The sequence below is a fragment of the Protopterus annectens genome, chromosome 10.part0 (genome assembly GCF_019279795.1).
Source record: "Protopterus annectens isolate FY-2018-M chromosome 10.part0, PAN1.0, whole genome shotgun sequence".
NCBI lineage: Eukaryota > Metazoa > Chordata > Ceratodontiformes > Protopteridae > Protopterus > Protopterus annectens.
This window is the reverse complement of record NC_056744.1, coordinates 1,033,450,943-1,033,463,930: the sequence shown is the minus strand read 5'-3', so window position 1 is coordinate 1,033,463,930 and position 12,988 is coordinate 1,033,450,943. Positions and strand designations below refer to the sequence as shown.

At 38.4% G+C, this 12,988-nt stretch overlaps 1 protein-coding gene across 1 annotated transcript in view; it reads left to right on the top strand.

Moving 5' to 3' along the window:
• TYW3 (tRNA-yW synthesizing protein 3 homolog) overlaps positions 1–12,988 on the top strand; it is a 286,230-nt gene that overhangs the window by 47,518 nt on the left and 225,724 nt on the right. The window lies entirely within an intron of this gene.

Below are 12,988 nucleotides of genomic sequence, written 5' to 3'. Positions count from 1 at the left end.
CTAAGTTCACAATCCTCCCTTAACCTAACCATTCTTCAATGCAAAGTGCACTCTATCAACATTGCTTCTCAGTAATGGCTTCCCACATTTGGAAGTCATCCCCAACTGATCTGCAATCTACTTCTCTCTTCTAGACAGGAAATTAAAATGAACCCATTCCAACAAGCATCCTGTAAATGCTTCAAGACCCAAGGCATTACATGACAACAACCACTACCCAATAACCTCCACCCTTAGCTCTTAACATCATACTGAGCTAGCTTTCAGGTGTAGAGGGATAAAGGCCTGTTGCATGTTTGCTCTCAGACACTCAGCTAGTGCATGCAGTGAGAAGGAGGAAAGTTAGGGCATTATAAAAAAACTCCTTGCCAGCAGAATGACTCTTCTCCAGTTTCCTCAGTCTCCTCACCAGCTGTGGACATAAGTTGGATAGAGCCCTGTGGAGCATAAGGCAGGTCTGGTCGTTGAAGTAAATAAACAGAGGAGCTAGTGGCAGATAATAGTCAGCTGTGAGGATCCAAAAAGACTAAGGATAAAAATAAAAGCTTTTAATATCATATAGTGCAACACACTAACCTCCCTGTCTCACTCGCAATACATTCTCCCCATATCAGCATGGTTCTCTTATTCTACCCATTCCTTTTTTCTTTATTTTCTATATATTGTACATACTCTGTCTTCTTTAATCTATACTCCTGGTTGTAATGCCATATTAAAACTTCTAATTTGCTTTGACTACAATGCTTTTAGATCATTCCGCTGTTCTTAAATATCCTTGCCTGCATTCATGGATTCTGTTCATCCAGAGTGAGCCTGAAAGGGCTGTATCCTGATTAACAATGAATAAATAAAATACAAAAACATTACTATGGGTCTGCTCTGGAATTTTCTACTCCCAGTGTGACTTGCCTAGTACTCTTGCTACTTGAAGTGCCAAAGTGTCTAAACCATCTCATCTAACTCCTCTCAGCCTAGATGAGCAACAGCTGTATACTGAGATTCTTCCAAATTGCTGAACTCCTCATTCCCCTATGGGGACTGAGCTTAGCAATCTTGTGAAAGGACCTTATTTTTACTTCTTGTGTCTGTTATCTCATCCTTTTGCTCACAACCCAAAGCTCATTGCTGTGTTTGAGTTTGAGAATGCAGATTGGTAAATTAATTACTTTTTTTTCTCTGATTCAGTTTTTGCTTCACCACTACAGTCCAAATTAGCATCTGCATTTCTGGCACCAGTTACATCCATGCACTGGTCAATCTCCTTATTCACTCGGGCTTTATTTGTGAATAAAACCCAAAGATGCTAAAATGTCTTCACCTAGGAAAGGTGCTCGTTTCTCACTAGCAAAGTATAGACTTCTCTTTTCTGGTTGAGATCCATGACTTCTGATTTGGAGTTGATTATTTTCATTCCAGCAGTTTCACATGCAACAGAAAATTTCCACCCTGTTTACACTGAAGATCATGGTCTCTCTAGGCCATCAGGATATAACATTGTCTGCAAACAACAGAAAAGCAGACATCATATTCCCAAACTGCATGCTCTGCAAGTCTCTGCTGCACCTTGATATCATATGCGTGAAACTCATGAACAGGAAGAAACGCACCCTTGACAGAGTGTTGTGCCTATTGTGAACATACTCGGCTTAGCACCAGGAATGTTTGCACAGTAATTGTCCCACAAAAGCAGAGACTCAGTGGCATGCAGCAAAGACACTACGACACTATACTGTTGTAGATCCTACCACAAGGCATTGTGGCTTTTCTCTGTCCGCAAAACACATGTATACAATACTGGTAAACTCCTATGACTTCTCTAGCACATACACAGGGCCAACAAATCAGTCCATTAATGTTCATCATACTGGTCACTGCTGCAGTAGCCTTAGCTATAAGGATTATATCCGGCCAAGAATATAACAGTTGGCCAGATTCCAAAGCTTCAGGGCACATTTCACATTCCCAAACTGTCAAGAAGCTTGAGTTGAGCTGACTAAAAGACAAGTATGGGTGTGAAGCCCTTCAGAACGTTACTAACACAGAAGAGTAAACTCCTCTGAGATTTTCAGGGATCGACAGTTGGCATGTGCTTTCCTTTGCTGGCTGGGCAGGTAAGTTTCCTTTGTGGAAAAAAATTCTAATTTCTTGTAAAATAGTTTCTGGTAAAAGAAGGAGGGATTCTTGTGTTCCTGAAGAGTTTCAAGACTGAATCTGAACAAGAAGATGCAGGGATGGATACAGGATGTTTCCCCTTGATTCAGACTAGGAGGAAGCTCATTGTCTGATTCTCTGTTTATGGCAGGAGCTGCCTTGGGTCAACTGGTGCCCTAGGCAAAAGGGTTACATGGCGCCCTCCACCACACCACTCGGTGCCCCCCATCCTGGTCTACTTACAGAAAATAAATACTGGAAAAGCACCCCTGTTAGAGTGGCGCCCTAGGCAGCTGCCTAGTTGGCCTTTGCCTAAGGCCGGCTATGGTTTATGGGTTTCTCTTTCTGTGAGCAGTAGTCTCAGAGAACGAGAAACCCCAACAGGGAGAGCTCAGTGTCTGTTTCTCCCTGTGTGGGTTTCTTATTATCTGAGATTATTGCTACAGTGTGTCATTGTTTTCAGTGGGAGAACATGGAAGTCTTTTAATACTATGACTTGTTACAGAACCCACACCCATTCCTCCTGTTCTGTCTGCTTTATAGTATGTGTGTGTTACTGCCTGCCGTTTTCCTGACAGTCAGCCAGCTTCCCCTAGAAAGGCAGATAGGATGTATAAAGTTCCTCAGTCTTTTAAATTATATGTAGTATTCCAAAACTTGACCCAGCTGCTGTAGCTTTAGTTGATCAAACTGCAGCTAAGCACTTAGCTAATTCTGAGCCTACCCTTTCTGATAAGGAAGGGATAATATTGATAGGTATTGTGAAAAGTGTATACTTCGGCAGTTTTGAATTTCAAAATTTTGAATTGTTAGGCTCATATGTTAGAACTTGTTTTGACAAACTTTGAAAGTATGATGAATATTTTATCTGCAGTGTCTTCTTGTGAGGAAAATCCTGCTTAAAATAACTTAGTTTCCTCTATTGCACAGATCAATACTCATTGTTTTCATTGTGTGTATGACCCTGTTGACACTTCTTCCAGGACTATGGCCACTGGTGCTGCTTTAAGGTTATTTGCTTGGTGACATTCTCAGAACTTCCCAAATGATGCTAAAAATTAGATTTTAAATTCTTCCTTGGCTAAACATTGCATTTGGCCACTATGCAGCAGAGGTGATCCAAGGTGTGATGAAAGGGGCAAGCTGATCCAGGGAATGTGTAAGATTTTTTTCATCTCTCCTTTTCTAAATTGTCTAAGGAATTTCCTGTCTTCTTATATAATTTTGGCAAAAACAGATTAACCATTCTCAACAAATTTCAGGTAAACAGACTTTTAAGGAGAAAATGGCAAGGGGGTTGAGGGGGTTCCTAAGAGAAGCCTTGAACCACCCAAAACTAAGGACAGTCCAAAAAGTCTGAATGACTTTTCAGGAGACCTTGTGACTCCCCCTCCCACCCTGACCCCTTTTTTCTTACAGAAGTTTGAATCTCCGTTTTTCTGTTTGGCAACAGATTGTTTCAGACAAATGGGTTCTGAAAACCATTCATCAAGGTTACAGATGGTAGTGGGAGGAAATTCCTCCTTTCTAGGGAGAGGGGGTCAGACTCTTTTGTTTCCCCCAGTCTTTACATCCTATTCATTCAGACTTCAGAAATTTCTTAAGATTTTGTGTGTTTGGATCACATAATCAGATCTCTGCCTTATCCTTTGTACTGTCCACTACACCAAAGGTGTTCACAGCGTCTAGCTTCATTTGCAGCTCATTGCAGGCTATAGGCTATCTACGTTTTTCTCCATATTTAGACAACTTGCTTATCTTTGCAGAGTCTTCTTCAAAGTGCCAGGAATTTCTCTCACTTGGGTTTGCGATCTCTTGCACAAATTGGGATTCCAAGAGAACATTCAGAAGTCTTTCTTGATTCCCTCACACAGGGTTATGTTCCTAGGATGTCAAGTGGACTCCTCAGTTTAAAGACTGTTTCTGCCACAGGAAAAAAATAGATCTTTATTTAGATCTATTTCTAAGGTCTTCCACTCAGACTTTGGTCACTTCAAGGGAATACCACAAGATATTGAGTCTCATGACATTTGTGTTTCACATGAAACCTCTAGCAAGACTCCACATGAGAAAGACACAATGGTATCTGAAATCTCTTTTTTCCTCAACATCAACACCCTTTAACTTTTCAAATCCCAGTGCTGGGGTTTGTTAGAAAAGATGTATCTTGTTGGAGACAACCGATATCCTTGAATCAAGGTTTCCCCTCCTCCAAAGCAGCCATTCATCATAGTTGCTTCAGGCTTTGCTTAGTAGCAGTTTCAGGAAGAATAAAAGTGCAGGTGGTGTGGGACACCAAGGACAGATGCAAGCACATATATATCTAGGAGATGCTTGTCCTGATGAAGGCACTCAACTCTCTGAACTGTCTTTGGTTCATGGAACCTCTTGTAGTAGTTTCAGATAATACCACAGTCATGTAGGTGCATCAGCAAGTAAGGGGGAACCAGGTCATACCCCCTTTGCACTCTAGCCATGTTAGCGTGGGATATAGCTTTATAGCACAGTCTCACTCTACAGGTGTCCTACATTCTGTCGGAGCAAAATTGTGTGACAGACAAGCTCAGCAGCACCAGGGCAAACCCTCACAAATGGAAGCTAGATCACGGGGTCTTGCAAGATTTGATCCATCTGTGGGAAGTTCCTGAAGTAGACCACTTTGCAGTCAACTGGCAGGGTTCTGTTTCAGGACTCTGTGCAAGAAAGCCTAGAAGACAGATGCCTTTTTTTTTTCTTTGGACATAAATGTTCCTGTATGCTTTTCCACTATTATCCATGGTTCGTCTGAAGATTCAGAAGAATCCCCAAGCAGCTGTGGTTCTGCTTTCTTTCAGAAATGTCAAGGGGCAATTACCACAATCTTTCTGCCAGATTGTATCTACTCACACAAGAACAGGGGTGTTTGACGCACTCTGATATCAGTCATCTTCAACTGACTGCCTGGATGATAGAGTCTTAATTTCGTTTGGGCACCTGTCACTGAGGACATGCAGCAGGTACTAATGGAGGCAAGAAAGCCTCCTACTAAAAAGTCATATACTAGCAAATGGAAAAGATTTTCTAGACGGTGCTAACAACATAACCAGCACCCATTCAGGGCTAGTTGTTCACTGGCTTTACAATATTTGTGTGAGTTTTTTTTCCCTGTGGCCTTTATTGTTCCTCTATCAATGTTCATTTATTGGCCATTTCAGCATGTCTGCTTCACGGATCCTCCTCTTTCAAGGCACTCTCATGTTAAAATGTTTGTGAAGGGGGTTTTGCATTAGAGGCCTCCAAGTAAACTGGTGATCCCTCCTTGGGATCTTAATTTTGTGGTAGAGAAGCTAACACTTGTTCCATTTGAACGAGCTAATTTGGCTGACTTGATGTTCTTAACATGGAAAACATATTTAATGATTACTCTGATCTCTGCAAGAAGGGTATCTGAGTGGCAATCTTTTATGGTGAGTCAACTCTTTCTAATTTTCCCTAGGGACAGGGTTTCTTTGAGAACTAATTCTGCTTTTATGCCTAATGTGGTATCCAAGCTTACTTTAAGCTAAACTATCCATCTCCCCTTTTTCTCTCCTGAACCTAAAACTGAGGGAGAAAGCATACTCCATACCTTGGATGTCCACAGACAACTAAGGTTCTCTCTACACAGAACTAAATCTTTCAAAACTTCAGATCAGTTTGCTTATTTCTTGTGAAGGTAAGAAGAAGGGACAACCTGTGTCAAAATAGACTATTTCTAAATGGTTAGCTAAGGCTCTTACCTTTTGTTATAGTAACCATAACAAATCAATTACAGACACCATAACAAATCAATTGCAGACAGGGTTAAGGCCCCCTCTACCAGGGCCTTGGTTATATCTATGGCTTTTTGGAAATGGTTGGATTCTAGAAATATTGTAGAAGCTGCTGTTTGGTTCTGTACATACCTTTACAACGGACTACAAGCTTGATTCCTTATCTAGTTCCAGATCAAGCTTTGCTAGGGCCATTCTCCAGTGGCTTCTGGACTCTTCATGTTTCCCCTCCCAAATGTAGTTAGCTGTGATAGCCTACCCATACAGCGAAGGCTGTTATGGCAGTGATCAGTATGAAGAACATAGTATAGTTGTCTAAATAAACTTACCGTAACAGTAGATTTTCGAATGATCACTGCTGCAGTAGCTTTTCTCTCCTGCCCTCCATACCATTTGTTTTTTGGTGTGTTTTTAGCTAGGGTGTGCACATTTATTTTTTGTTGTTGCTCTGCTGGCAGGAAACCTCTGAAGGGCTTTGTGCACAAGCTTATCTTTTAGTCAGTTCATCTTGATCTGCTTGACAGTTTGGGCATGTGAAAAGTACCCTGAAACTTTGGAAGCAGGGAATCTGTTATATCCTTGGCAGGAGGTAACTCTTGCTAAAGCTACTGCAGCAGTGATCATTTGAGCATTTATTTTTATGGTAAGTTTAATTTACACAGCTGTACTTTCCACTGGCAGAATATGTTCTGTGTGTTTCTTTTGAAACAGGTTCTTAACTGTCAAATGGCTTGTCTGTATCACCCTATCACAAGTTTTCCCAGGGAGGTTGGGGAACATAATTGCTCTATGATCGGACCACACTCTGCTGTCTCCATTTTTTCTGAGAATGGGAAATGCTTAGAGTTGGGGTTATTGGAGAGCAAAGAGCAAAACGTGTCACATTTCTATGAAAAAAGCTAGAAAAGCTTTAATATCTTTTAATTACTAACTAAAAGAGCAAGCTAGAACACCTTTAAAATCATCAGTACACTGAATGTAGTACATTTGTTTGCAATCTAGCAGACCAAAAAAAGGGTTGCCTTGCTTGGTTTCAGTGTTAAGACCTTTTCAAAAAAAGCAAAAAACAGAAACATCAACAACAAACAGATTAGCTCTTTTGTCAGATCTAAAATTCTTAATATGTGTCTAGTAAATATACACTCATAATCTCTATCCAAATGAGAGATTTTGGGAAGCTCAGCAGAGACCAATTAGCTAATGGCATTATTTACCAATCAGGTGCAAGTCCAAGGTCCCAGGCTGAAAATGAATGCCTAATTGGACTAAAGGCAGAGGTTGGGAGATACTAGAGGGTACTTTCCCTTTACTTGTAATTGGCTGTGCCCTGACTCAGGCATTCATCAATGGTATTTAAATGTTTATTCTCTAGTATAGTTCTTAGCTGTCTGGATGGTTGAACCCGCAGTATCCATTTGTGGACAGAATTCTTTCTTTGAGAAATTGTCAGACATTCAAGAAACCATTTACCCTTCTTCCTATATATTTCTCTATGTACATATAATTTTTTAACACCTTTATTAAATTATCACCTAAGACTTAGGCAAACATTCATTTATATTAAAGAAAATGAACCATGTTAACATGTTTACCAGGTATATCCTTTTTTATAGTGATCATCAGTCCAACATTACATAAATTGCTAAGTCCCTGCCTTCCCTTAAATCTGTCCATGTAATTTGTTTCATCAGTATTGCAAGGTCAGTGTTTATTACAATTAAAATTGATACGTACTAGGGATTACTTAAAAAGTTCTACAGAAGTGGGGGTGTCTACTTTTATGGGACCATTACAGTCATTATAATTTCATTCTTCTCTTTCGAGAAGAATAGTAACATGTAAGACTATAAACAAGCAGCATCAACAAGACAGATCCCCACTTTTATGGGATTTCCAGATTCTGTTAAGAATGCCATGTTAGAGAAAGGTACAACAAATAATATAAATATATCACAGAAATTTCAAATTTAGGTGTTTGCTTTAATGGGGCTTTGTGAAAGAAACACTCTTTTTGTCTGTTAGAATAGTCTGCATCTTATTTGAATTTGCAACGATTACACATTCCAGGTTAATATTTACCTTAAGCAAATAAATAAAAGGTAAAAAGAGAAAAAAAAATATGAAAGAAAAAAGATAAAATAAGAATTGCACATTAGCTGAGGCATCTAATCTAATACTTTGGTTACCTGTAGCCACATATCCCAACAGCTCACAACAGTTAGGATTTCAAATGTTGGCATATTGCAGGGAAGCCTGATGCTTTGGGGAAATAATTACCTAATTCACCTGTACAATACTTTGTAAAAGAAATGTACTTTTGTCTGTTAGGTTAATCTCTTTAAAAATGCAAAACATATATCTTAGTTGAATTGGCAATGGTTCTAGAATTCCATGTTAGTAGTTCTCTTAAGCAAATAAAATAAAAGATAAGATGTGAAAAAGTGTACAGGAGACATAAAACATGAAAAAGAAAATATGAAATAAGAATTAAAGAGGGTTAAAAGAAGTTGAAATAAAGTGCACATTAGTTGAGGCTCATAATTTAATGCATTGTAGAGGTGCAGCCAAGTGTGCCAGCAGCTTGCAACAGTTAAATTCCTGCATGTTGGAAAGTGTGCTGGCTGTACAGAAATAGTCACCTTATTAGGGCCATTCAAGTGCTTCTTATGGCTTGGATGGTGCATAGTTGTTCTATTGCCTAACAGAAAACGTATATAAATAGCCAGATTAGGAAAAAAATAGAAAAAGAATAAAACAGAAAAATGAAAATATTTAAGTAAACCTAGAAGCAGAGGATTCGGGTGGGGGCCATAGTTAAGTGGAAGTGATTCCACGAGATTGGATCCATGACTGTAAAAGTAAGGGCAGTCACAATTTAATATGTTATACAGATAAATCGTCTCACTGGAAATCTGAAAATAATAATATAAAATATTAAGACTCAAGATGCAATTAAGAATAAAACAACAGAGATCAGGAAATGATAAAAATAAGTGTGAAAAATCAAATGCCTGTTATACTGCATTGTATCAAAAACAGAACTAGGTACATAAAAAAGTCTGCTAGCAATAATCCAGTTAGCATCAATGGTGAAGGTAAATATTAAAAAAAGATTATTGCCAGCAAGATTTTGATGTTCTGAAAACTGACCTGTTAACAGAAAGTAAATTCCCTTGAAAAGGTCTGTATGTACAAAGGTCCTGTAACATGTTACCTTTATTCTCTTGGCAGAAATAGTGTTAGTTCACTCTTCTTAGTTGAAGCACACTTTTGATAGAACAGGAGATCAAACCAGGTTCTGTTGTATGCATTAATTCTATTCTGCCATTACAATTCTTTTTTCTCTAAACGTGAGCTGATCTATTTCTAGAGGGGCGGCTTCAATGGTATCAGTTATGTGAAAAAAGAATGTAGAATGTTGCATGTTGTCTATTGTTTGCTTAACTAGTGGATTCATACTAACTTTAAGTTTAATGTTGGACAAGTGCTGGGTGATTCTTTTTTATGCTTGATTTTAGTTTTGTCAATTATGAAAACAATCACATACCATGCACTGTGCTCTGTAGATAACTTGTTTTGCTGTTTTGCTGTTACAGTTACTCCTGCTTGTGCTAGGAAAGGACTTTTTGTAACGGGTGCTTGTAGGGTACTTCCTTATGTATTTGTCTCTGGCTGTGTGAGATTCCTTTTTTCTTTGCCCTCTTGTCCCTTGGTAGATGCATTGTCTGTCTGTATGCCGTCTGCGAGTCCTGTATTCTTGTTGATCTGGGAGAAAGGTTCTTGGGGAATCTTATTTCTGATACCCTCTAGAGTGATTTGTTTGTCACTGACTTGAAAGAAGCATGGATTTCACTTTTTTCAGTGGACTCGCAGGGAATAAAAAAATCAATGAGGGAGAACTGCTGCATTATAAGAGGTAACAAACCACGTATCTAGGTTTTGGACCCAGGAACAATATTTGTTTTAAAAATGGAAAAACATTTGCTGCTACCTCAAAATATGCAGAACCTTCACAATTTGGGAAAATAATGGCACTTTTAAGATGCCCCGATTGCAAGTTTTGTGGCCTCATTGCAATGAAAGTCCAAGCAATAATAACAGAAAAAAAATATCTACAGTGCTCGGTGCATAGCCTGTGACTGATTGTTTTTAGTTTTGCTAATATAAAAACATTTCATTTAATTGACACCAATGAAACCACCCTTTAGAAGACATTAACACACTTTTAGGAAAAAAAGAATTTAAATAGCAGATCAGGTTTAATGAATACAGTGAACCTGGTTTGAATATCTCCTGTTCTATCAAAAGCGTATATTGATTAAATCACCACCCTTTCTACTCACAGACCTAAGGTAAAATATTACAGGACTTTTATACATGCTGACATTTTCAAGGTAATTTAATTTCTGTTAACAGATCAGTTTTCATAACATCAAAATCTTGTTGGCAATAATCTTTTTCCAGTACTTTCCTTCATCTTGATGCTAACTGGATTACTGTTAAGTAGGCTCTCTTCCATAGCTTATTAATAGTTTTGTTTTCTATCCAATGCGATTATTATAGCGGTTTGATTTTTACTAGTTATTTTTATAATTTTGGGATCTGAAGGTACTCTTTCAAGCAAAAGTGCTTCCATTTGTTATACTCATAACTGCATCTTAGTTCTTATTAATATTAACATTTTTATTTTCACAGACACAGTTAAGATGGTTTATTCTTACAAAATATTGGGTGGCCACGGTGGTGCAGCGGTTAGCGTTGCTGCCTCACAGCAAGAGGTTCTCCGGTTTGATCCTTGGCTGGGGTGCCTTCTGTGCGGAGTCTGTATGTCCTCCCTGTGTTCGTGTGGGTTTCCTCCGGGTGCTCTGGTTTCCTCCCACATCCCAAAGACATGCTGCAGGTGGATTGGGCACTCTAAATTGGCCCTGAGTGCATGCGTGTGTGTGCCTTCTGTGGAAGTTTGGGCGCTGGGCTGGCAACCCGACACCGTAAAACTCCTCTGCCAATCATGAGCGGACAGGTGATCTTCTGTGGTGACCCCTAACCGGGAAAAAGCCGAAAGAAGAAGAATTCTTACAAAATATTAAATCAGAACTGACCTTACTTTTACAGTTTTGGATCCAATCTGGTGCAATCACTTCCACTGAATTATGGGCCCAGACCTGAGGCCTCTGCTTCTAGGTTTATTTTCATTTTTTGTTTTTTCCCCCCTCTTTTATGCTTGTTTTATCTTTTTCTTATCTGACTATCTGTTTTCCTTCAGATACTAGAACAACTATGCACAATCCAAACCACAAGTAGGACTTCAATGTCCCAAATAAGACAATTATTTCAACAGAGGTGCTGTGCTTCCCTACAACATACAGCTCATTAGAAGTCTTAATCACTGAAAGCCACTAAAACACATGGCTGCATTTCTCCAACACATTGCTTTGTATGCTTCACCAAAAGACACTAAAACACGTGGCTGCATTTCTCCGACACATTGCTTTGCATGCCTCAGCTAATGTTTACTTAATTTAAGCATCTTTTTCCACTCGCCGATTCATTTTAATTCTTATTTCATCTTTTTTATGTTTTCTGTTCTTGATTTTTCCCACTTTTTTCATTTATTTCATCTGCTTAAGGTAAATGCTAGCATGTTTATTCTAGAATCTTTGCTAACTTTGCATTTTTACAACAGACTAATATAGCAGACCAGACAAAGGTGTGTTTCTTTTACAAAATACCATAAAAGCAAATTATAGTAACTATTTCCCCTCAGCCCCCCCCCCCCCATTTCCCAACAACATGACAACATTTGAAATCCTAACTGTTTTGAGCCATTGGGAAAGGTTATTTTTTGTGTGCCTCAGCTGATGTGCAATTTTTATTTCATCTTTTCTTGTTCATATTTTATGTCTCCTTTATTTTTTGTTTTACTTTTTATTTATCATTTATTTTATTTGCTTAAGGTAAATACTAACACACTTATCCAGAATTATGGCAAATTCAAATAAGACAGATGTTTTGTATTTTAACAAAGACTAATTTGACAGACAAAAGGGTGTTTTATTTACAAAGATCAGTGAAAGCAGACACTTAAATTAGAAACCTATGTGATAAATTTATATTATTTTTTTTTACTTTCTCTTACATGGCATTGTAATCAGAAACTGGAAATCCTGTAAATGGAGAGGTCTAGATCATTGATGATATTAGTTTATAACCTTATCTACTAATATTCTTCTCGAAGAGTGCAGTGAAATTTTAACGACTGTACTGGTCCCATAAAAGTGGACACCCACGTCTTTAGAACTTTTGTCTTTAATCCCTTATACATTTCGATTTTAATCCTAAATACCCTCTAATCATCGCAATACTAAAGGAAAGGTACATTTTGTTTTGCATGGCTGACAATTTCTCAAAGAAGGAATTCTGTCTACTGCATGCTAGGTCACACAGAAAGCAAAGAACTATGCATTATACAAGGGAATAAATGTTTAATAGCCACTGGGGAAAAGGGGAGGTTCAAGGACATAGACAATTGCAAGTAACTGGAAGGTGCCCACTAGCACCCCCTCATCCTATGCATTTAGTCTAATTACAGATTAATTTTCAAACTATCCCTGGTAGGGCTTGGACTCGTGCCTGATTGGTAGAGAATCCCACTAGCTAACTGACTTGCCCTGAACACCGGTCCTCCTTTCCTTTGGATATAGATTATATTTGTGTGTGTGTGTGTGTGTGTGTGTGTATGTATATATATATATATATATATATATATATGTAAAGAATTTTGGACCTGAAACAGTCGTTAAGATAAAAGTGCTAATTTGTTGTTGTTTTTTTGTTTTTAAAATGTCTTACTGCCAAAACCAAGTTTGAGAGTCTTTTTTTCGCTCTACCTAGTCACAAAGTTGCTCCATTCAGTATACTGGAAGATTTTAAAGGTGTTCTAGCTTTCTTAGTTAACTAGTTACTGGAAGATATTAGCACTTTTTAGCATTTTACAGAAACACGGTAAGTTTTGCCCTCTTACCACCCTCAACTTTAAATATTTCTCT